A 26,932-nucleotide genomic window follows, 5' to 3' on the forward strand; every position below is an offset into this window, starting at 1 on the left:
CCGGTGTCATGGCGTCCATTGCAAGGCCAGGGCAAAAAAGGGAGCAGTAGATGCTTGCTTGACCACTATTTTTTGCTTCTATTCTCCGTGGACTGCTTAGAAAGAACCTGGGAGATCTCCAAACTGCACAATGGTGATGTTATGGGATGGGAGCAGTGAAATGGGGTGGAATCCGTTTGAGACTAGTTAGAAGTGGTGAGAAGGGGCTGGGGGTTTAGCTCAGCGGCATAAGTGCCTGCCTTAAAAGCAGACAGTCATGAGTTCGATCTCCCCTACTGAAAAAAGGAAAAAGAATAACAACAACAAAAAAAGAAGAGGTGAGAAGCAGCTGTGCTGTCTAGAGCCTGTGTGCTTAGCCTCAGATCCTGAGGTCCTCTAGTGCTAGCAGTGAGTCATCCTCTGTCCCTCTTACCTCTCGCTGGTGCCAGGACAGTTCTGGATCCCTAGAACTCTGTTGCCACTGTGATACCACCAGGCCACAATGCTAGTTTTGAAATCGCCTGGTGCCCTTGCTCATCCAACAGTCTGGGCCCAGGACGGGGCATGAGGAGACCCTGATTCCAATGTGGTTTCAAGCTGGGTGCAGCTGTAATAAGCCAGGTCTCTGCCCTAATTCCTGTCAGCAACAGATCTGGAAGCCAGAAGTTTATAAATGTCTGTGATGCAGGACCTCATAGCCACAACTGCTCTCCTTAAACTTATGCAGTTATGTGTTTTGTGATCGCCTAAATTTATACTATGTTCTCATATTTCCATGCACATGAAAGGTGGAGGCAAAGGTTCTGAGAACTTAAAGATGTGTAGTGATGTGCCTCAGTGGAGGAAGGCTTCCCAAACACCAGATAAACTGCTGTGTATTATACAGGACAATGCAAAGAATTTCTGAACATACTTTATGTGACACATGTGCTCATAGATGATGTTTGGGAGAACATCCATAGAGGTTTAAATTTTGTGAAAAAGGAAGCAGATATAAATGTGTCTTCAAGGGCAGGGTAAAGTGTGTTTGCTAAGGACAAATTTCAGAAAGGGCTGCCTGTTAAATTCTCTTTGAAAAATGCCTAAATTTAGTCATTTGCATGAACTTATACAAATGATATCCTTCTGAATGGAAGGGAATATGGGTGTCATCTCTGAATTAAGAGGTGATTTAATAGCTTGGCTGATCATATACATTGTTTAAATATGGAAATTCTCTGAATGGACTTTGCTAAGTGGTGTAAAGGAGATGCCATAAATTGAAATTGTGCAGAGATATCAATAGCTTAGTCGTGAATGGTTATCTGCTTAGGGTGGATCAGACGAGCATGGAAAGGATGTGGAAGTGACTGGCAGGACGCAGTGTGCCAATAGCAGGACATACAACAGAGAGGGTCTTCCCTGAAAGTCAGGTAGTTCCTAGGGTAAGCATGAAGTTAAACTTGGCTTCTGATTTCTTCCTTGAGGTGAAAAACACCAGCTCTGGTAAGAATCAGTATTCCACATCCTTGTCAACCCATGAATTCTGTGTTCTTCACTTGAGATGTAATTTTGATTATCTCTAATTATGACCCAGTGTCATGAAGGTGAAATTTGAATTTTTTTTGTAACAGGGATCGAACTCATGATCTCAAGCTTGCTAGGTAGGTGTTCATGCTGCTGAGCTAAATACCTCACTCTGAAAGTGTTTTCTGTATACTATGTCTGATATCAACACTGTTCCTCAGAAAATGTTGAATATTGTGGAATTTTTCTATATTATATGGATATAATTTTTAAAGCAAACCAAAGGTGTCCTAGGCAGTCACTTTTAAAGTTTCACATTGTCTGTGGGGTGTCTCAGTCAGGGTTTCTCTATTTCAGACAGCTCTGTAACTTAGGCTAGCCCCAAACTCAAGGAAGTTCTCCTGCATCTGCCTCCCAAGATATATTTTTTGTATCTGAATGGAGAGTGATCACTTGGTGACACTGAGCTCTAATTTGAAACTTGTACCTGGTTTCATTGTTTATGCATTTTTTACATACAGCAGTTTTCCATGAACATTTGAGTTATTATTTATGTATCATATTTCATGTTATTTATGTTTTGTTCTATGAAACCAAATTTTAATATCAAAATGCTGCTTAAGTATATTAAGAACAAAGGACTCAGTGCCCTAAATGAGATTTGAAGAGATATAATTTTAGTACATCAAAGTGATTCATGAGATATTTGTCTGCCTCTGTGCTTTATGGATGCTGGTCCTGCAGGCTCTCACTATGAGCTCTGCTTTAGAGACAGCTCACAGGGACTCTTGCAGTGACTCAGCATAAGAATGAGTGTTCCTATTTGGCTGTTACATTAGCTGTGAGTTGCAATAGAGCATTAAATTTGCTGTCTCAAAAAATGTGTATATACCAAAGATTAATCCCCAAGATGTGGTATTAAGATTGAAGAAATCAGTCTCCATTCAGCTGTTTTGTTTGGTTTTATTTGTTTAGTTTAGTTTTGTTTTATTGAGACAAGTTTTCTCTATGTATATCAGCTAGATTTGAACCCTATATGGAGAACAGAATTGCCCTAGCCTCAAAGCAGCACTCCTGCCTCAGCCTATTTAGTGCTGGGATTATAGATATGTGTGTTTTTACCCTAGAAAATATTGAGGCTTGTAACTTAGGTGTGTTGTAGCTTGGCATAATAGATGCCATCTTGAGCTTTGAATTTAACTAGTGCCCTGTATTTCACCCAGAAAAATGGAAAATTACTCAGTGTTGAAGTCCCAGGAGAAAAACAAAATGAGCTGTACCCAAAGAAAAAAATTAACCTGCTCAACAAAAAAAGCAGAATACAGTTGTCATCCAACCATTATTATAAGATTCTAGCTAAATGATTTCCAACAGGATCTTTTTGTGATTCTATCTTTTAAAACATCTGTAAATTTCCAGTTCAGAGCCTCTTGTTTAGATCCTGATATGGGGGTGGGGGTTCTGTATACAGGTGGTCCTGAGACCAGCTATGAAATTCTACATTTCTCAATTGGGTTCCTATATTGGCTTCCTATATTATTGTTCACAAACTCACCTCAAGCTGCAGAAACCTTTACTGACACAAGCACACCTCAGGATTAAATGGCAGTGCCACTGAAATGAAAGAATAATTGTGAAAAAGAAAGGAGAAAAAAGACAAAAAGGCTTAGGAATGGCACCTATTGTGCTACAGCACAGCAGTGACCTCCTTCCTGCAATACATTTACAGTTCACTAGAATGAGGACTTCTAAAAGCTCATGGAAATGTTAAACTCAGGGCAAACAAGCAGCTTGAAATCCGGGCTTTGGAACAATGTCTTTAGCAGACATTTCATATTTAAATTGAGATAATAGAAATATAACCCTGCCCTGCTTGATATCAAATGCACCCTTTAATGGCTGACAACATTGAGAAATGAAGTCACAGACCAAAAGAAGTTCAAAAATTGTCTTAGAAAAAACGAGAGAATAGCTCTGAATTTTCAGGAGTAGTCTTCAGTGTTTTGGCCTCAGTCATATTGTCAGGGATCATTTATACAGGATAGTCACAATGTGGGCAAACTGTGGGTCTCAAACTACAATCAATCTATAAGCTTATAGGTGCTTAACTAATATTATTCATCAGGGGAACAAGTTAGCCAGAAAAGGTATGTGGAAAGAGCAAAGGCATTTTGTGGGAACAATAGTCCAGTTGTTCTGGTCATTGAGTATGGTAATTGATGCCTATCGGCACTTCCTGGAGGAGGTGGTGGTAACTGTAGTACATTTCAAGCTGTTGTTTTTCTCTTCAGGAGCATGTAGACCTGGTCACTGCATCTTCACCTTCAGGTCTGGCTTTCTTCAGCTGTGCCTGTAGCAGTGATTGTTGTATTTAGCTTTTTGCATTGACTCTTTGAGGTTCCAGTTCCTCTCTGATTGTATATCAATTTCTGTCTACATTGAAAACCTTTGCTAAAATCACAGTACTATTTGAATGAATAAAGTGAAATATTCATTAATACATGCCAGGGATTTAGCTCAGCAGACAGAAACGCCTGCCTGGATAGTGGTAGATTGTAACTTTGATCCCTAGTACCTAAAAAAAAAGTAATTTAAACTGCAAGGAAAGAAAATAATTGCATTTGTGAAAATGTAGGTTTACAAAATTTATGCTAAATATGGCAATGGCAAATTAAACATTGTTAATAGTCATATTTAGTATCTAAAGTTGTTTGGGCTTGGGATTGAGCTCAGTGATACAAGGAGCTGCCTGGAGAGCACAAGGTCATGAGTTCAATCCCTCATACAGAAAAAAAAATCACAGTTGTCATTGATGCAGTGCTATGAGCACATTTATTGAAACTGATACTTGGTATTTAATAGGCTCAATGTTTCTTTTGTGATCTACGAAATACCTGCAGATAACATGGCAACTACAGTGAATGATATTCTGTCCCCTATAGGATTGCTATTTTCTGAGTTGTTTTTATTTTTTGTTTTCCCACAAACTTGAAAATTGAAAATGTTGGCTGATGCTAGCTAGAAACACTGTGATAATCATTTTTTCAATTTAATGATACATTTCCCTATATCCATTAAGAACATTTTATTGGCTACAGTTGCTGCAAGTCAAATTGATAAACAATTCTTAAAGTTACAGGCAGCTGAGTTAGTTAGAAATACAGGCAGCCATACCGTTTTAAAGTGGAATGAAATTCCTGACCTTCTATGTCTGGTATGAGCTTGTATTCTCTAAAACACAAGAATGAATTTTAGGAACAACAGAGTTGAAGAGCAGAATATATTTATTGAGAGAAAGAAAGTGATAATATTTTGCTCTAAATAGGATATTTTGGAAGTCGAAGTGGAACCAGGGGACTTTTACCTTGAAGTGACTTTCCTTTTCCCTATTCAAGCTACCTGTGGCAAGGAAGGAATCTCAATCAGCTACTGGCATATCAGCAATGACAACTTTAACCACCAACCAAGTCAAAAACTACTTGTATGCCACCCACACTTTTCCAGAAGAAAAAGCCAGACCCCCAGTGGTCATGGGTTCTCTCCATATTCTTAGAATAAAGACCATTTTGACTTTATATTTTCTTCTTTATTACACCAAAAATCCTATCAGAAAGCTTCTGTCTGGGAGAAACAGGGGGGTTCTGAGCTGGTAGCAAAGGACTCTGTGTTTTCTAGGAATTTTATAGAATAAAATTGTGTGGTGAGATAGGTTTAAAATGGATTAGATTACTGAAGTTACTGAGGAGATAAATTAGCACAGTAGAGAAGCAGAATATAAGAAATGTAAAAGTGGCCTTTTACTTAAAGAATGTGGAGAGGAGCCCACAGCCCCTAAGAGTTTGGCTTTTTTTTTCCAACTGACTATGGGGTTATGGGGTATATGTGGATTTTGACTCGATGTGGTGCTTGAGGGGAGATTGATGTCATATGAGAGCTGATGGGAATTTTCATTAGGCCCCTGGGAAAGAAAGAGGAAATTGTAATTAAGGAGAATAGAGGAAGTGGCCATATGAGTAAGCATCCCTGATTTCACCTTCTTCCACTTTGAACTACCACCATGAGGTCTTGTAATTGTTTCTAGGGTAAAACACTTTGAAGTATATCCTTTGATTGGAATGAAGAAATCAAAATAAAGAATGTACTTATTGAGAGAAAGAAAGCTGCCTGAGAGAGATAAGGGGTCCTGAGGAGGTTGCCAAACACTGTCCTTTCTAGGGACCTTTATAGAGTAAAATCATGTGGTGAAATGAGTTTAAGGTGGGGAAAACTAGGAAATCACAATGCAGATGGGCATAAGATGGGTCAGAGCTATGGTACCCAATAGGATTATTAAGTTCAGGTAAAGCTGATTAAATTGGGAACAAAGGGGGAAGGGAGTCACATAGAAAGCAGGCATTCTTAGGCAGCTGTGACTCTTCCTTTAGGGGTTTGGGAGGGTGACTTCTGAGTTCCTCAGTATGACGGGAACTATTTAGAATGACAGTCTTTAGGATAAGGATACATTTCTTTGAATGGTGACTCCTAACTTCCTCAGAGTGCTAGGGAACTATTTAGAATATCTATCCTTAGAATATGGATGAATTTGTTTATCATTGTCTTGAGTCTTGGCCCATAGCATGAGGTGTCAGTCTTCCCCATAGTTGCAAGGTATCTGGTCTCCTGCATGGGCTCCTTGGAGGACCTAGCCTTGGTTCATGTCAAGAGTATTTAAGTAACTCAGGTGCCTGTAACAGTACTTTTTTGAAAATTGATTAGAGATGTCTTGTGCTCTGGGTGAATGATCTGGGGATGACAATGTGCAATGTATATACCAGTGTTGCCCTCTGATTCACATGTTTTGAAATTCAATTTTAGTTGATGTGCTCTTTTTTCCTTGAAATAAAATGGATTTGAAAATTAAAAGCCTCAGGTAATGCTCTTCAGTACAAACACTCTTCTGTCTAGCTCAGTTCACCACTGTAGAAGAATGGCAGCTCCAGAAGTCTCTGCACTACAATCTATCATTTGGGATCCTCTCTTGCAAGAAGGGGTTCCTTTCCCTGTATATTGTTGACTCAGAAGGAAGGCAGTAGAGCAGGAATCAATCAGTGATGAAGAGGCAGGCTATATGAACTGTCCAATCAGGTGAGGCATTGCTGGCTGTGACTTCTGTCTCTTCCAGTGTCTCAGGATGATTTATCTGTTCTGAGTATTATACTGGTACCAAAATGCTTGCTGGATCTCATTTAGTACTTTTGATGTCCTGTGGCCTGATTAGCAAAGATCCTGTGAGATCCTGGAACCATGGAATAGTGAGTTTGTGGATGGGAGCCCAGAAGTAGGGTGGATTGGGTGAAACCAGTTACAAGTATTTAGGAGTAGTTCTGGTGTCTGGAGCCCCAGGTATTTAGTTAGCTTCAGCTCCTGAGGTCTTCCAGCATTGACCATGGGTCATTCACTCTCCCTTTTGTCTCTTGCTGTTGGCAAGGGTGATTAGGGGTCCCAAGTACCCTGGCTTCACTATGACAGCAGTAGACTCAAGTATCATCTTTGAAATTCATTGCTAGCCTGGTAACTCCACCATCTTAGGCACTGGAAGGAGCTTGGGAAGACCCTGACTATGATGCTTTTTGTAGCTTGTAGATCAGTAATGAGCTAGGTCTCTGCTCCCTTTCCTCAGAGTAGCAGATCTAGAATGTCCAGAGTTTATTAATGTCTGTAATGCAGGGCCTCATAGCCACAAGGGCTCAACTTAAACTTGGGCTTTTTTGTATTTATAGTGATCTCCTCAATTTATACTATGTTCTCATATTTCCATCCTCATGACAGGTAGTGGCAAACTTCCTGAGAATGCAGAGATGTGTAGTAGTGTGCCTCAGTGGAAAAAGGCTTCCCAAACAAGTCGTGAACTCCTGTGTATTATAAAGATCAGTGCAAAATAATTTCTGAACATACTTAATTATTTAGGTGGCACCCTTCCTCACAGACTAGGTTTGTGAGAACAGCCATAGAGTTTTGAAGTCTGAGAAAAATGAAGGAAATATGAAAGTGTTATCAAGGACGGGGTAAAAATTTGTGAAGGACAAATCCCAGAAAGGGCTACCTGTTAAATTCTCATCAAAAATGCTGAAATTTAGGCATTTGCATGGACATATACACGTGATTTCCTTCTGAATGGAAAAGAAAAGTTGTGCCATCTCTGAATTAACAGCTGATTTAGTGGCTTGGTTGTTCATAGTTTAAATATGGAAATGCTCTGCAATGGAATTTACTAAGTGGTGTAAAGGAGAAGCTCTAAACAGAAATTTTGCAGTGGTATCAATAGTTAGGCATGAAGGGGTTCCTGCTGAGGATGGATCAGAGGCATGTGGAAAGGATGTGCAAGTGACTGACAGGATTCAGGAAGCCAATAGCAGGACATACAACAGAGAGGGTCTTCACTGAAATTCAGGTAGTTCGTAGAGTAAGTGTGAAGCTAAATTTGGGTTCTGATTGCTTCCTTGAGGTGACCAACACCAGCTCTGGCAACAGTCAGTATTTCACATACTTGCCAACCCATGAATTTTCTGTTCCATACTTGAGATCTAATTTGGATTATCTCTAATTATGCCCCAGTGTCATGAAGGTAAAATGTGGATTTTTTTTTGTACCAAGGATCGAACACATGACCTATGCTTTCCAGGCAGGCGTTCATGCCACTGAGCTAAATACCCAACTATGAAGGTGTTTTCTTTGTTGTATGGAAGATATCCACATTGTTTCCCAGAAAGTGTTGAATATTTTTGGAATTTTTCCATATTATATGGCTATAATTTTTAAAAAACAAACCAAAGGTGTCTTATGCAGTCTCTTTTTAAGATTCACTTTGTCTGTGGGGTGTCACAGTCAGGGTTTCTCTATTTTAGACAGCTCTGTTACTTAGGATAGCCCCAAATTAAAGGAAGAAGTCCTTCACCAGCCTCACAAGATATATTCCTTATATCTGAATTGAAAGTGAATGCTTGGTGACAGTGAGCTATAAACTACAGCTAGGGCCTGGTTCCATTTTATATACTTATTTTTTAAAAACAGCATTTTCCACTAACATTTGAGTTATTATTTGTGTACCATATTGGATGTTATTTATGTTTTGTTCTATGAAACCAAATTCATGTTTCAAAATGCTGCTGAAGTATATTAAGAACAAAGTACTCACTGGCCTAAATGAGATTTGAAGAGACATTATCTGCAGCCTATGAAAGTGATTGATGAGTTTTTTTTTCTTTTTTTAAATATTGAAAGTGGTAAAATACAACAGAACAAGACAGAATAAGGCCAACTAAGATCATACAGTGAAATTGGCACACAACTTCACAACTGGTTACTGCGATAACAGTAATAGGTATCACAGTATATTTTATTAATCTTTATAATAGGTGTTCTTTTTTTTTTTTTTTTTGTCTTTTTCCTTTTTATCAGTACCGGAGATTGAGCCCACGACTGTCTGCTTGCAAGGCAGGTGCTTATGCCACTGAGCTAAATCCCCAGCCCCAGTAGTTGTTCTTTCAAACACGTATATCAAAATGAGATGAAATACAGAACATTATAGTACTTATCAAAACAGAGTATTGAATAGAGCAATACCATTAATCAGAAAAGAGCAAAACAGTAATAAAAATATTTGCCTTCAAAGAGACAGTAGAAGGAAGTCCCCCTTATTTGTTATCGTCTGCTTCCCAGGAGTCGCTCAGATTTCTGGTTCCCATTTGATAACGGGGGGGGGGGTGTGACAGGAGAAGAGGGGTAGGGAAGTGGGATGTTTGATTCTAGGCTGTGCATCAGTAGGTTCACTATTGCTTAGTAGGGAGACAGGCTGGTTGTTTGGTTTCACAGCATCCTAAGTTCCCACATGGCGCGGATCTCAGGAGCTGCTGCTGGTTCTCCCCCTGGAAGGGCCTCATTCTGCCAGACCTCCACCACTTACCAGGGAGAAGTGGTGATTGCTTGCCTTCCAAGTGTCCTAAATTCCAGCATGGCATGGATCTCAGGAGCTGCTGCTGGTTTGCCCCCTTGATGGGCCACAGTCCACCACACCACCACCACTTACCAGGGAAGGGAGGTGCTTGTTTGGCTTCCCAGTTGATTCATGGGATATTTATCTACCTCTGTGCTTTGTGGATGCTGGTCCTGCAGGCTTCTCACTGTGAGCTCTGCATTAGAGACAGTACACAGGGAATATTGCAGTGACTCAGCACAAGAATCAGTGCTCCTATTTGACTGTTACATTAGCAGTGAGTTGCAATCTATCATCAAATTTGCTGTCTTCAAAACGTGTATATACACAAAATTAATGACCAAGACATGGATTTAAATTTGAAGAAATCAGTCTTCATTCAGCTGTTTTGTTTGGTTTTATTTGTTTAGTTTTGTTTTGTTTTATTGAGACAAGCTTTCTATATGTATATCAGCTAGATTTGAACACCCTAGAATTGCCCTGAATTCACTGAAACCATCCTGCCTCAGCCTTTTGAGTTCAGGGCCTAGAATTGACCTGAACTCACTGAAACCATCCTGCCTCAGCCTTTTGAGTGCTGGCATTATAGATATATACCACCACAATTTGCTTTTGATTCAGATTTGTAGGAGAGAATTTAAGATATCCCAAACCTGGTGTCTCAAACTTCATGTGAGAAATATATGTATGATCCTTTAGGAGGTGGTGACCTTTGAGGATGTGGTCATGAACTTCAGCAATGAGGAGTGGGGTTTGCTGAGTCCATCCCAAAAGAACCTCTACAGAGATGTGATGGGCGAAACCTTTAGGAACGTGACTACAATAGGTAATGACAAAATACTTTTGTCACTCATGCTGTCAGAATGTTGTATGTCGCTGTTTCATTAAAAACAATGTGAAAATATTTTTAAAAATAGGTCACACCTGGACACATTATATCATAACTCTAAACAAAATCTATTAATTTGTATGTATTATTCTAATGAGCGCTGGTATTTCAATGTCTACAATTCAGGAGGCCTTGGGGATATCCAGGAAGCTGAAAAAGAATGCAAAATTTACTGGAGATACTTAAGGTAATTCACACTCTTAAGGAGAAGGAATGTTCCTAAGTAATTAGTGAGTCAGCAGAAAAATACCGCCAAAGAAATGAGGCACCATTCAATTTATTGTCAGTAATATTCTCCAAAGACGTATAAGCTAGGGTACGTATAATGAGTGGATTAAATCAAGAAAATGTATGACATTTCATATAGATGTGTATGAAAGGCATACACTTTGAGTTATGACATTCTCTCTTCAGTTTTTCTACCCATATATACTGTGAATACAACACATTCATCATCTAAAAGTTGCTTAGATTGCAATAGAACTCGAAATAAAATGGAGTTCTTGTGTTTCCAAGCCATGCTCTAAAGAATCAGCCATTTTGACTAAAATTCTTAGAAGGATGGTAGAATGTTAAGTGCACTCATTCTGAATATCAGTGTGCAGTTGTCTCTAGAAATTGATCCCCTCATACTTGTCCTGGATATATATATTTTTTAATTTTATTTAAGGAGAAAAGAAAAAAAAAGCAGGGAAAGGGTACAAGTTATACAGATTTACAGAAAAAAAAATGAACAGTAGGAAATCACTAGTTAATGGATTACATATTGTCATCTTAGAAATAATTGTTCAAGTCACAAAATTAGAGCTTGTAAAGTGGACATTCCATCAATGATACTGCAAACAGTTCTGTTCATTGATCCAATAAAACTCTGTGATATCATTTTCTATCTTATACACTTAAATATACATGCAGTTATATAGTTTGGAGCACTTTCTTTTCTTCTCTTTTGTACCATGACTATTACACATTTTGGGTTTCATTGCTCCCACGGTTCTTATTGCTTTTTTGGAAGAGAGTAAAACCAAATGTGACATAACAGAACAGAATCGGTCAAGTCAAAAGGGTGGACATAATAGATAATGTAAAAACATAATACAAGGTGATCAACAATGGTTACCATAATGCCTCCCGCTATCTCTAATAGAATTGCCTATATCATTAGTTATAATACAATTGAACAAAACAGTAAAGAACAAAACCGACAAAACCAAAACATTGGAGACATTGTAGGTCTTCAAAAGTAGACAAAAGTCAACAAGAATGGGCGTCATAATGAATCTCATTATCTTCACAGCTGATGCCTAAATTTTCGAACCTGATACTATCCAGCAAAACAGAATAGGGGAACATCAGTTAAAAACCAGATGGTGAGAGTAATACAGGGCTTTAAATCAAGGTAATGAAAAGTCAAAGTAGGTTACTATAATATATCCTGCTATTTTTTTTCCTTTAATTAAAAGGATAAAGATAAAAAAGTAAATAATGGAGTGGAGATTGAGATAAAAGAGGGCATAACAACGAAACAGCGCAGATCAAAACATAACCATTTAAGCAGAATAGTGTTTCACCACCAGATAATCCTAACCTAAAAGTAGTTACCATATTGTTTCTTTCTTTGAAATCCTTGAGTACAACTTCCTATACTGTAGCATTAAGTATATCAAAACAATGTAAAACCATTCAAGAGAATGATAGCATTACAGAGTATTTAGAATCGACTAACAAAATGAACAATGGTTTCTGTATAATCTCCTTGTCTTTAAAAGGTTTTTGCTTATACTATCGTACATAATAAAATCCAATAAGATACAGACTATTTAGACCATTGGAGACAGAAGGACAAAAGCTAGATGAGACTTCAAAACAAGATGATACTAAATCTGTATTACCTATTAAGATGTCATTTTCTCCAAAATAGCTGTTCCTATCATCCAATCTTCTCTGCCTCATTTCTGTTAAGCTCTTTTTCTGTCCGTAGCTGTCAGTTTGTCTTCTTCATTTTGTTCTCTGCTCCATTCGTTGTGGCCTCTCTGCCATTATTTCTGGATTCTTTGTATTTTTCTTTTTTTAGAATATCCTGCAATACTCTCTGTAGAGTTGAATTGGTGGTTGCAAATTCCCCCAGTTCCTCTTTATCCTGGAAGCACCTTGTTTTTCCATCAATTTCCAGGGACAGTTGTGCAGGATATCTCAATCTTGGCTGGAGATTATTATCTTTCAATGCTTGAATTATTTCCCCCCACGCTCTTCGTGATTTGATGGTTTGTGCAGAGAAATCTGCTGTAATTCTGATGGGTGTTCCCTTGTAGGTGGTCTGTTTCTTGTCTCTTACAGCTTTTAATATTCTGTTCTTGTATTGAATTTCTGGAATTTTTATTATTATATGCCTGGGTGTTGCTCTGTTTGGGTTGTAGGTAGCTGGGGTCCTGTATGCCTCATACATCTGAGTATCTTTACCTTTTGCTAAATTAGGAAAATTCTCCTGGATTATTTCTGTGAGTAGCTTTTGTAGTTCACTTGTTTGTGTCCCTACTTGTTCTTTTATGTTCTTAATCCTTAAGTTATGGATCCTCTTATCATCTTCTTGTCTTTGTATTATTGCTGTTTGTTTCTTTGTTATTTTTAAGAAGTTTTTCATTTCATTCTCCCATATTACAAGTCTGCCCTCCAGTTCAGATAGTCTGTCCTTAGTTTCTTTCAAGCTGTTATGCCAGTCTTCTATAGACTTCTTAGTATCTTGGTAGTCCCTTTGAACCTGCTTCACGTATTCTATGCTTTCTCTGTTTTCTCCATCAAACAATTCTCCCCTTTTTTTCTGTTCTTCCATTCCACCACCTGTTTTTTCTTGGGTGGTACTTAGCATTTCTCTAACTATTCTGCACACTTCTAGCTTCAGGTCATTGATAACTTCATTCCTGAATTGGTCTATGAGGCTCTCTATATGGTGCCTTATGTGTATTGGTGTGGTGTCTGCTATTGCCTGATTTTCAGAATTGGGAGCCGAGGAGCCTTTCTTGTTGCTGCCTCTTCCCATGCTGCCTCTTCTTCTCTGTTCCTTATATATGCAAGCTTATATAAGAGGCCCAGCTTCTCTCCCAGTCAGCCACAGCCTGATCGAATTGCGCCAGTTAGTTGTTCCCGCTCACCACTGCGCACCAGGGAGTTACGGACCAGGCAGCCTACACGTCACCCCTCCCGGCCACCGTCAGGCTCTGGGATCTGGGTTGGGACAGTCTACCAGGTCCGCCGGCAGCGTCAAGCAGGTCAGGCACTTTTCACCAATCCCGCCCGAGAGGGGGATGTGTGGCTGGAGTCCCACCGCGCCCTGCTCCCGCAGGACTGCCCGGGCCAAGAAAGTCCTCTGCTGGAGTCAAACTGTGGTAGAGTGTCAGTTTCTCTCACTCACCTCACCACAAGTCAGTGCACACCTCCCTGCCGTTCGCAGATTGCCGTTCTCAGAGCTTCCGCACGTCTCTCTCCTTGCCGAGCCGCTGTAGAGGCAGCCAGCCGCCGCGCGGCGGGAAACCCAAATCGCGGCTTACAATGGCGCGGTTCCAGCCTCCACCCCAAGTCTTTTCTGTTCCTGTTTTAGCACCAGGACTGCATTCCAAGTTGGCTTCTCTCAGCCCAGTTCGTTCCTGAGTCAGCAGAGCATACCTCCACTGACTTATGTCTCCTTAGTCCGCACCATTCCTGGCTTCTGAGCCGAGTCTTTCAGAGAGCCTCCGGTAGTTGCTGTTATCTGTCCGCCATGTTCTCCCAGAAGTCGTCCTGGATATATTTTTAAAAATTCAAAATGCACTTAAAATACTGATACATGCTTACTCGTATACAAAGCAGATCAAGTTATAATAGATCAGGCCTTAAAGAAGCTTAGCTATCGATGACAGGATTTGTGGAAAAGGAAAATGTTAATAGACTCTCTGTGATTGTGCATTCTTGTAAATCCAGCACACTAGGAATCAGATTTTGCAGAAGTGCAAATTCAAGTTCAAACTTCAAAGCTTAATGATCAGCGAAAATCTCTTAAAACAGATTTAAAAAGCTATAGATTTTATGATAATAGCTGTTGTTCATTCCCAGCATGAAAAATATGTGTTATATAATGTCAAAAAATAAAGAATATAATGTCATTTGCCATAAGAAATAGGTGGTTCTTTCTCCCATCAATTCGGTGAAATAGCTCAGCTATAAAACTTAAAAGTTCACAGGGTTTCTCTTAGATGAGAAACCAAAATATTAATTGTGGAATGAAATGAAAGAGTTAATAGAGAAAAGTAAGACTGACCATATGGAAACGGGAACTACAGGTTAAGGACAGAAGGGAGATTGTGATGGGGAAACATATCATAATGATCTGTATGTGATACATATATGTACCCATGCCCAAAGTGAAGATAAAGATTCTGCCTTTCAAAAGGTTCCAAATTTTAAGATTTCCAAATGTGTACCAGTCTTTTGGGAATGGTTGTTTTCAACATGTCTTACAAGGCCATCTGTTACTTCATGGTTTCTTAACAGGCATTAAAAACAGAACTTGACATTAATGCAATCATTAAACTCAGACCCATTTCACTGTGTGTTTCTTTTTTTTTTTTGTTTAATGTAAGGAAAGACTAACAAAAAAAATAAGTAGAAATGATACCACTTTCAAAGTGAAAATAAACAGTAAGAAATCTAAAGACAGTGATTACATATGCTGCTCATAGAAATAGTTAATGAAATACAAAAGTGAAATATATGATGTGGGGATTCAAACAGTGAGACTGCAATAAAAACTTAGTAATATGGTTATCAATCCAATATGTGATTTTGTTTTTTTACAGAAATGACAAGCTAGGGAAATCCTATGGACATACATCTTGGAATCAGTGTAAAGAAGTATTCCCTTGTACTGCAGAAGGTAATGTGAATGTGAAAGAAACAGAAACACAACACAATGTTCAGATCCATGAAAAATATTGCAGTGGAAAGAAACCCTATGTATGTCAGCAATGTGGAAAAGGGTTCACCAAATCTGGGCAGTGTAAGCAACATGAAATAATTCACACTGGAGTGAAACCATATGTATGTAAGAAATGTGGGAAAGCATTTAACACACGGGCAAATTGTAAAATACATGAAAGTATTCACACTGGAGAGAAACCCTATGTATGTAAGCAATGTGGGAAAGCTTTTAACACAAGGGGAATTTTTAAGAAACATGAAAGAATTCACACTGGAGAGAAACCCTATGTATGTAAGGAATGTGGGAAAGGTTTTACCCGACATGGAAATTGTAAGCAGCATGAAAGAATTCACACTGGAGAGAAACCATATTTATGTGAGCAATGTGGGAAAGCTTTTAACACACGTGCATATTGTAAGGTTCATGAAAGAATTCACACTGGAGAGAAACCATATGTATGTAAGCAATGTGAGAAAGCTTTTAACACATGGGCAAATTGTAAAATACATGAAAGAATTCACACTGGAGAGAAACCCTATGTATGTAAGCAATGTGGGAAAGCTTTTAACACATGGGGAGATTTTAAGAAACATGAAAGAATTCACACTGGAGAGAAACCCTATATATGTAAGCAATGTGGGAAAGCTTTTACCCAACCTTGACATTGTAAGCAACATGAAAGTTCACACTCAAGGTAGAACCAGTGTATACAAGCATCATGAGAATTTTTTGAGCACAAGTACATATTGCATAATGCATGAAAAACTTCACCCTGGGCAGAAAACTTATATATGTAAGGAATGTGGGAAAGGTTTCAGCAGAAATGCTCATTGTCCAATACATGAAAAAATTTAAAATGTTGAGAAACCCTGTTTATGTGAAGAATGTGGGAAAGCTTTCACCACACATGGGTTTTGTAAAATACATCAATGACTCCACTTTGGTGAGAAAACCTATGTATATAACAATGTGGCAAAGCTTTTACCACATACAGTCATTGCAAAACACATGAAAGAATTCACTCTGGGAAGAACCACTGGCTAAGTAAGCAAGTGGAGACACTTTCAGCAGCCAGATTATAAGTGAAGTACGTGAAGAAGCTCACACAAGAGATAAATCCTATGTGTTATGGGAATACTCTCAGCACACATGATCATTGTTACATATCTGAAAGAACTCACTGGATCCTATGTGCATGAACAATGTGAGAAATATGGCAATCCATGTTTCTTGTTAAATATATAGAAAAATCAGCACTCTTCAGACAGTTTAAATCTAAGTTTACTTTAAAAATTCCAAGTAGACCTGAAGAAATAATCAATACAGAAGTTTGATATCAATATTTCTTCACAAATTTTCCAGAAATGACAAATCTGAAGTGGAGCTCTACTCAAGTACATATTTTGTATGGTTTTCAGTTAATCAGTTATACCTCTTTAGATTTTTTAAAGTATCTTTGTGCTTCAACATGGCATCTTGTAATTAAACATGGTAAACTGAAATGGGCTTTTCACTTTCAAATGTGGATAGTGTCTATCTACTTAATATTTTGTCTTTAAACCTTAATTTTTATATTTTTGGTGAATTATTTTTATTTAAAGAAAACCAAAAAGTGTAGAAATAATACAGAGGTCTGAAAAATAAACAATAAGAAATCACTAGTTGATTAGTTACATATTGTCATCTTAGAAGTAATTGTTCAAGTTACAAAATTAAAGCATACAAAGTGATATTCAAATAATGACATTGCAAACAGTTCACCTCAGTGATCCAAAAAAAACGTATTAATATGCTTATCTGTTCTACAAACTTGTTTTTTATCTTAAAGACGGTAAGATTAAACATGACAAAACAGAACAGTTCATAAGGAAACAAGTTAAGGAAACACAGGTTTCAAAGCAAGTCCACTGAGATGTTCATTTTCTATCTTACTGTCTCTAGTTTTCTTCAAAATAGTTGTTCGCAGCTTCACAAGCATTGAATATATACTGAACATTATAGAGCTAATCAAATAATTACAGGATGATGCAGGCTTTTTTGATCTTTAAGACTGATTTTGGGGAAGTTGATAATGATTACCATAATGTGTCTCATTCTTTTCGTAGTAGACATCATTATTTTTATGTATGCTGAAATTGAACATAAGAGACTAAACTAATATCACTAGTGAATAATAGTATCCTGAGAAGGAGAAAGGTGAGGAAATGCCTAAAAAAAGAAGGCAGAGCACTTGTTAAAAGTGTATCAGGATTTAAAAGCTACAGTAGATCTGTTGCTCTGTTTAGTTTGATTATATTTTGTTCTGGTTTGTCTACTCATATTAGATTTGAGGGCACAGGGAGATAACCCAAAAATGGCAGGTTATACCATGATGGTAATTGTCCTTAATTTCCTATTAACTAAAACTGAAACCCTGTATTACTAACATTGTCTTACAACGACTGAACTTATTTTAAGCTGGTTTGTTTGAATGTTATTTGGCCTTGACTGATTTTATTCACATTTGATATGATTGCTGGTATCAAGTCCAAGAGTAGAGGCAACTACTCTGAAGATGATAAGATGTGACACATATATATTGGGGGGCTGGGGATTTAGCTCAGTGGCTTAAGCCCCTGCCTAGCAAGTGTGAGGTCATCAGTTTGATCCCCAGTACCAAAAAATAAATAAATAAAAGATATAAATTCCAGGTTTAATTTTTTTATTTAAGGAGAAAAAAAGAACATAAAAAAGCAAAGCAGTAAAAGGGTACAAATAATACAAAATTTCAATTAAAAAATACAGTAAGAAATCACTAGTTAATAGGTTACATATTGTCTTCTTAGAAACAGTTGTCAAAATTATAAAATTAAAGCATATAAAGTGAACATTCCTACAGCGAGATTGCAAACAGGTCCGTTCAATGATCCAACAAAGCTCAGTAATATGGTTTTCCTTCCTACACACTCAAACAGGCACCTACTTCCCTTAGACCACCTTCCTTTCTTCTCTTCTTCACAATAACAATTACACTTTTGGGGTTTTTTTTACTCCCATAGTTCTTATTACTTTTTTTTGAAGAGAATAAAACCTCAAGTGAGTTAACAAAACAGAGTTGGTTAGAACATAAGGATGGGCATACTACTTGATGCAAAAATAGAATATCAGGTGATCAAAAATGGTTTCCACTGTGCCTCTTGGTATTTTTAAAAAGAGTTCCCTATATCATCAGGTATAATAGAATTGATCAAAACAGTACAGAACAAGACCAATAAAATCTACACTGGAGACCTTACAGAATTTCAAAAGAAGATAATAGTCAAATCATAATGGGCATCATATTAAATCTTATTGCCTACAAAGTGGTTGCCTATACCCTCAAACTTGATACTATTAAACAAAATAGAATATAGTAAAATCAGGCAGAACAAGATGGGGAGAGCAATACTGGGGTTAAAATCATGTTAATAGGAAAATAAAAAGTTACTATTATAAATCCCACTATTTTTTAATTTAGTTTTCCTTTAATTGAAAAAAAATAGAATAATTTTTTTTAAAAGGGTGGAGATCGAGATAAAAGAGACATTGTAATAGAACAATGCAGGTCAGAAGTGAACAATTAAAGCATCATTTGGTTTCACCACCAGGTAATCTAACATAATATTAGTCACCATAATGCCTCTTTCCTTGATTTATTTGAGTATAACTTCGTATACTATACGAAGAATCAATCACATACTATACTATAGAAGATACTATACTATAGAAGAATCAATCGTATACTATACTATAGAATCAATCACATCAAGACAGTGTGAAGCCATTCAAGACGTGAAAGAATTCAGGGTATTTAGAACCAGTTAACAGAAAATGAACAACAATTTCTATATTATCTCTTTGCCTGTAAAAAAATTTTTTATACTATCACAGTAAAATATATTAAGATACAACATGTTAAATTCAGTGGAAACATGTACAACAACTTGATGGGAGTTCCAAAGGAGATGATATTAAATCAGCACTAGCTTTTATGATGTGTTATTTTCTTCAGAACAGCTATTTTTGGTACTAAAATCGAAAAACGCAGGGTAAAACCATTGCACTTAATGAGTGAAAACATTATATGGATTCAAACCAATATGATTGGGTATCATGATTACCACATACTTCTATGTATTATCATTTCTTATACTAGGGAATATATTTGGTATTTATACATGTGAGTTTGATTTATTTCACTAATGAGTATGGTCTCAGTCTGTGTCCATTTATTTATATGTCAATGTGATCATTCTTTATAGCTGAGTAGTTCTCCATTGTATAAAAACACCATAACTTTTTTATCCATTCCTCAGTTGATGGACACTTAGGTTGTTTCCAAGATCTGACTATTACAAACTGTGCTGCTATAAAAATGGGTGCACATATATCACTGTGGAATGATGCTTTCAGTTCTTCTGTTAATATGCCTAGAAGCAGAATAGCTGGGTCAAAAGGTGCTTCCAGTCCCAGCTTTCTGAGAAATCTCCACACTGAGCTCCACAATGGTTGTACCAGTCTACACTCCCACCAAAAGTGCAGGAGAGTTCCTTTGTCCCAACAGTGTCTCCAACATTTGTTGTTGGTGGTTTTCTTGATCTTGGCCATTCTTTCAGAAGTGAGATGCAATCTCAGTGTGGTTTTAATGTGCATTTCTCTAATGACCATTGATGGTGAACATTTTTTCATGTATTTACTAGTCATTTATATTTCTTCAACTCAAAATTGTTTATTCATCTCAGATGCTCATTTTTGGATTGGGTCTTTGAATTTTGGTGGTCTCCTTTTTTAAAATGCTTTATATGTTTTAGACAGAAGTCCTCTGTCTGAGGGGCAGTTCACTAAGATTTTTTCCCAGTTTGTGGGCTTTCTTTTCACTATACTGGAGGTTTCATTTGATGTGCAGAAACTTTTTAATAAGAGGTGATCCCAATTATTGATTCTGCGAAGCATTTCCCATGTGGTTTGAGTCCTGTTCATCAATTCTCTACCTACACCTATGTCTTCAAGGTTTTTTCCCAATTTGTCTTCCAATAGATTTAGTGTTTCTGTTTTAATATTTAGATCTTTGATCCATTTAGATTTTATTTTAGTACATGGTGATAGGCATGGCTTTAGTTTTAGTTTTAGCCATATGGAGAGCCAGTTTTTCACCACCATTTATTAAAGAGACTGTCATTCTTCCAGTGAACATGTTTGGCCCCTTTATCAAAATAAGGTACTTGAGTGTGTTTGTAGTTGTGGTTGTATCTTCTCATCTATTCCACTGATCTTCAGCTCTGTTTTGGTTCCAGTACCATGTTGATTTTACTACAGTTGCTTTGTAGTATAACTTCAAGTCATGGATTGTGGTACTTCCTGCCTTGCTTTTGCTGCTTCTAACTGTCCTTGCTATTCTAGGTTTCTTCTCATTCCAGATGAATTTTAGGGGTGATTTCTCAAGTTCTATGAGGTATGTTGATGGTATTTTTATCGGGATTGCATTGCATCTGTATAACAGTTTTGGAAAAATGGGCATTTTCACAATATTTATTCTTCCTATCTATGAGCAAGGGATGTCTTTCCATTTTCTGAGATCATTTTCAATTTCATTTTTCAGTGTGTTATAATTTTCCCTGTATAGGCCTTTCACTTCTTTCGTGAGAGTAATTCCTAAATATTTCATTTTCTTGGTTGCTAGTGTGAAGGGTGTGGCCTCTCTTATTTCTGTCTGTGTGACTTTGTTGTTAGTGTATAGGAATGCTATTGATTTTTGAGTATTGATTCTGTATCCAGCTACATTATTGAATTTATTTATTGTATCTAGGAGTCTTTCAATGGAACTTCAGGGATCTTCTATATAAAATATCAAGATATCTGCAAATAATGATAATTTAACTTCTTCTTTTCCTATCTTTATGCCTTTTTATTTCTCTCTGTTTTCTAATTGCTCTGCCCAGTATTTCCAGTACTATATTAAATAGGAGCTGTGATAAGGGACATCCTTGTCTTGTGCCTGATTTTAAAGTAAAGGCTTTCAGATTTTGACCATTTAGTATGGTACTAGCTGTTGTTTTGTCATTGTCAGCCTTAATTATATTGAGATAAGGACCATCTATTCCAATTTTCTGCAAGGTTCTTATCATAAAGGAATGTTGGACTTTATCAAAAACTTTTTCTGCATCTATAGTAATGATCATGTGATTATAATTTTTGGCTCTATTGAAATGGTGTATTACATTTATTGATTTACATATATTAAACAATATCTGCATGCCTGGGATGAATCCCACTTGGTCATGGTATATGATCTTCTTGTTGATTTGGTGCATACTATTTGCCAATATTTTATTGAGGATTTTTGCATCTTTGTTCATTAGGGAGATTGGTCTGTAGTTCTCTTTTTCAGTTGGGTCCTCCTCTGGTTTTGGTACTAGAGTAATATTTGCTTCTCGGAACAATTTATGAAGGATTGCTTGCCTTTCGATTTCAATGAAGAGTTTGAGGAGGGTTGGCATTAGGTCTTCTTTGTATTTCTTGTAGAATTCTTCAGTGAATCCGTCTGGGCCTGGCCTCTTCTTTGTAGGTAATGATTTTATTATGTTTTCAATTTAATTAATAGAATTTGGGTTATTCAGTAGTTTTACATCTTCATGACCTAGCTTTGGTACTTCATATGCTTTAGGAATCTGTCTATTTCTTCTGTGTTATAAAACTTTTGAGAGTAGAGGTTTTTGAAATAGGTGTTGATGATCTTCTGTATTTCAATAGGGTCTGTAGTAATTTCACATCTTTTATTCCTTATTGCATGGATTTGAACTTTTTTTTTCATTTTTTAAATAAGGGTGGCTAGGAGCTTTTCGATTTTATTTATTCTTTCAAAGAACAAGGTCTTTGATTCATTGATTTTTTGGATTTTTTTTGTCTCTATTGCATTGATTTCTGCTCTGATTTTTATAATTTCTTCTCTTCTTTTGGCTTTGGGCTTGACTTGATCTTCTTTTTCTAGATGTTTGAGGTACAACATCAGGTTATTATTTGTATTCGTTCTGTTTTCCTAATGTGGGAACTCGTGCAATACATTTTCCTCAGAGGACAGCTTTCATTGCATCACACAGATTCTGGTGCATTGTACTTGTGCTTCCATTTGTTTGTAGGTATTTTTTAATTTCCGCTGTGACTCACTGATTACTCAAGAGTGTTATTCAGTTTCCATGTGTTTGTGGGATTTTTGCAGTATCTTATCATTAATTTCTAATTTCATAGTGGTATGGTCTGATAGCATGCAAGGGATAATTTCAACCCTTTTGCATTTATTTAAATATGCTCTGTGAATTAATATATTGTCTATTTTAGAGAGTGACCCATGTAATACTGAGAAGAATGTGTATGCTCTTGTTGTTGGGAGGAATACTCTGTATATGTGTTAAGTCCATTTGTTCCCAGGTGCGATTCAGTTCTTTAATGTCTTTGCTCATTTTCTGTCTGGTTGATCTTTCCATTGGTGTCAATGGTGTGTTAAGATCTCCTGTTAGAATTGTGTTAATGCTAATTTGATTTTTCATTTTTGTTAGTACTTGTTATATATAACTGGGTGCTCTGGAGTTTGGTGCATATAAATTTAAGATAGTTTTCTCTTCCTCTTGGAGTTTTCCCCTAACCAGTATGTAGTAACCTTCTTTATCCCTTCTGATCATTATTGGCTTGAAGTTCACATTGCCTGCAAACAGAATAGCTACCCCCCCCCTTTTTTTTGGTTCCTGTTCCATGAAGTATTGTTTTCCATCCTTTCACTTTCAGTCTGTGAATATCCTTTTGTGTTTAGATGGGTTTCTTGTAGACAGCATTTGTTTGGATTTTGTTTCTTAATCCATTCTGCCTGTCTGTTTCATCTAATTGGTCCATTGAGACCATTTACGTTAATGGTTAGAACAGTTATATATTGGTTTATTGTTGACATGTTATCTTTTTGCTGTTGCATTTTTATCTTTCTGCTCTTTTTAACTGTCTGTTTTGTTTAGTGCTTTTCCCCTAAATGTATCTAAGCTGTCTTTCAGTATTCTTTGCAGAGTTGGCTTGGTGATCATGAAGTTTTTCAGCTTTTCTTTGTCATATAAGTATCTTATTTCTCCATTGATTTTGAAGGACAGTTTTTCAGGGTACATCAGTCTAGGTTGGAAATCATTTTCCTTTAGGATCTGAAATACTTTGCTGCATGCTCTTCTTGACTTCATTGTTTGTTCTTAGAAGTCTGCTGTGATTCTGATATGTTTTCCTTTATAGGTGATCTGTCTCTTCTCTCTGACAGCTTTTAATATTCTATTCATTTGCTCAATTTCTGGGATGGTCATTATTATATGTCTGGGTGTAGATTTATTTTGGTTATGGGTATTTGGATTTCTATATGCTTCATTGATCTTGATATCAGTTTCCAATCTTGTGTTTGGGAAACTTTCAGCTATTACTTCTCTAAATATCCTCTTGACATCCTTTATGTTGTCCCCTTCTTTTACATTTATCCCTATCAACCTTATGTTGTTCTGCTTTGCATCATCTTGCAGGTGTTCAATAGTTATTTCCTGATATCTTGTTATTTTTAAAAGATATTTCCTTTCCTGTTCACTGGCTGCAATCTTGTCTTTGAGGTCTGAGATTCTATCTTCATATTCATTGAGACAGTTTTTACAACTTTCAGTGGAGTTTTTGATTTCCTGTATATCACTTTGCATCTACTTTATGTATTCTGTTTGTTTCTTACAGAGTTCATCCAGGGATTCTATCTTTTTGTTTAGTTCCTCCAATTTTTTAACTGTGTCTTCTTTAGATATGTTCAGAATGTCCTTTATTTCTTTTAACATTTCTTTTTTTACCTACGAGATTATTTCTAGTTTGAATTTCTTTAATGCTTCCCAAAGATGCTTCTTTATTTCAGGTACTATTATTTCAGGTATTTCAGTTATGTGGAATGTGTTTTCTTCTATGCACATGGCTCCTAGCCTTTTTTGGGATGGGATGGATGTTTGAAATTGCATTTTGGTCTTTCATTTTGTCATTTTGCTTGATTTTCAAGCTTCAAGTGTTGTTCCAAGTGAGGGAGCAAGTTCACCCAGATTGGATGGGATTCCAGGCCTCGGCTGAACTTGCTGGCAAGGTAGGGAGTTTCCCCAGACTGGAATTGGAATCTGTTCCTCTGCCCCACTCGCTGGTCCCAGCAAGAATCTGCGGGCTCATCCCCAGGTGAGGAAGAGAGTTTCCCCAGACTGAAAAAGGATTCTGTGCCTTGGCCTGACTCCCTGGTTCTGACTCACTGGTCCCAACTCACTGTTCCCAGTGGGCAACCACCTGGTCCCCAGGTGAGGAAGAGAGTTCCTCCAGACTGGGATGGGATTCTGTGCCTTGGCCTGACTCGCTGGTCCTGGCAGGAAACCACGGGTTCTACATCAGGTTTGATTATTAACTGCTTTCACATCCTACAACGTCTTCAAAGTTGTGTTTTTATAAAAATAGCTATATAATGTTATGCTTTATTATATAGTCCCTGATGATGTGGACAATTCTATTGAAAATAACAAGAGAAAGCATAATAAATACTGTATATCACCTAATATTGTGGCCTTATATGTCTCTCTCATATCATGATTTTCTAGGAATTTGTTTTGTTGTCTTATTTTGATCTGTTTTTCCCCATAACACAGAAAGGATAGATATACACATAGAGATTCACACATGGGAAGAATTTATAACCTATTTATTGGATCCAATAATATAATACATAATGTAATGAAGAGATACTCTGAAGAAGAAGTGACACTAAGAAACCCAATGCTATTTATGTAGAATTATGATATAAAATTGAGCAATACTATTATTCACTGTTCAGAGTGATATTAGTCTAGTCTCTTATTTTTTGGGGGGAATTGTAATTTTAATATGGCTTTGTTTTAATCTTTTGATGCACATGCTTCATTTTCTCTTTCATAAATGATTTTTCTGAAGTTGATGCAATATTTGGCATTAAGATATACATTTGTTGAGGCTTGAAGTACGTGTTTTTGACAAAGTTGTGTTCTTTTCACATAACTTGTACATTAATGAATGTTATGTTTTCCAAGTTGTGATAAGAGATCTGCTGATTTCCTAGCATCACTGGATATCATATCATGTAAATTATGTTGTCTGATTTTGTTTCTCAGTGGAGCCAATATTGGTCATTTAAGTAAACCTTTGTTTTTCTAACCATCAGAATTTTACTTGTTATGTTTATATTACATCTTTATTTGCTATTAAGGTTTCCCCACATGTACCAAATGTAAACCATACTACTGTGAATTTCTGATTGTGCCATACTGACAGAATTATAACTTGTTTCCAATAGCACTTCACCATATATATATCAGTATCTCCAGAAATTATAAAATTTGGCATGATTTATGAGTAACCATACTTTGAAATCAGGTTTTCTTAAATATGGAGTTGTTTTGGTGGAAAAGGTTGTTATTGGGTGTATCATGCAAATGCCTTTATTTTATTCCTTGATGCTGTGAATGCATTATATATTTTGTAATTATTACTGTTTTTTCCTAAAATACTGAAGTAATGGCATGAAGGGAAACCTAAATTTTGATCTGTCAACACAGTAAAAAGTAAATTTGCTAAATTATGATTCAGACTGTGTTCTGTTTTACTGAATTGTGAATTTATACAATGGCATATCACCTTATTTATAAGGACCAGTGCATGATGTTTGTGGTGTGTACTGATTATCTTTAAACACATAAAGTGGGCCATGAGTCCCAGTTGGTTTCCTGTGGCCTGTGGTTTTCACTTCCATTTTAACATTCATGTAATTTGTAGTGTGTTTAATGCAGTGTTGTTGAATACAAAATCTGCTTAGGAATTATGTTGTTGGGCTGGGGATTTAGCTCAGCGGCATAAGCACCTGCCTTGCAAGCAGGCAGTCGTGAGTTCGATCCCTGGTACCGATAAAAATGAAAAAGACAAAAAAAAAAAAAAAAGGAATTATGTTGTTAAAAACAGTGGTGTCATGAAAACACAAGTGAACATTGCAGTAAATACCCCTAATCCAGTGAAGATAACTTGCCCAAGTCTCAATTATCCTTGGGAAAATAAATAACTCACCTCTTATGTAATCACCACTAAAACTATATCTATTTTGTACCTGAAGAACCTGATATACTTCACAAAGTAAAAGACACTGTGAAGTACATTGTCAGCCTCTGTGCACTACAGCATGTGGCCAGATTCCCTGCAGCATATTTCTGCTTAACATCAGTGGGAATATTTGGAGTTTGTATTACAGCTAATAATAGAATACTGAATCTATAAGACATATATCCTGAGTACATGCACTTTCTCATTTTACCATGAAAGTAAATCTTGCTGGTCCTGTTGATGCATTCTTGTAATCCTAGCACCTCAGTGGGCTTAAATTAGTGGAAGAGGAAGTTGAGTCTAACCTACACAATTAGAGTGACCTTGTCTCAAAATATATCTTCAAGTTCTGCAGATGTTGCTTAATGCTTTAGATCTACTCTTTTTCTTCCCCAGCATCAACATTTTTTAATACTCACAATTGCACATCAGTAGTTGTCTTTTTATCGGTTGGCCATGTAGCAGT

At 36.9% G+C, this 26,932-nt stretch overlaps 1 long non-coding RNA gene across 1 annotated transcript; it reads left to right on the forward strand.

The window, feature by feature from the left end:
- On the forward strand, positions 1-25,608 carry LOC134474665 (uncharacterized). Its single transcript, XR_010045530.1, has 4 exons — positions 1-133; positions 10,157-10,283; positions 15,176-15,252; positions 24,365-25,608. It is a non-coding gene; the product is annotated as an uncharacterized LOC134474665 (long non-coding RNA).
- Positions 25,609-26,932: the final 1,324 nt, after the last annotated feature.

Source organism: Cavia porcellus, unplaced genomic scaffold, assembly GCF_034190915.1.
Source record: "Cavia porcellus strain 051 isolate PalLab524CR breed Dunkin Hartley unplaced genomic scaffold, mCavPor4.1 scaffold_34, whole genome shotgun sequence".
Taxonomy (NCBI): Eukaryota; Metazoa; Chordata; class Mammalia; order Rodentia; family Caviidae; genus Cavia; species Cavia porcellus.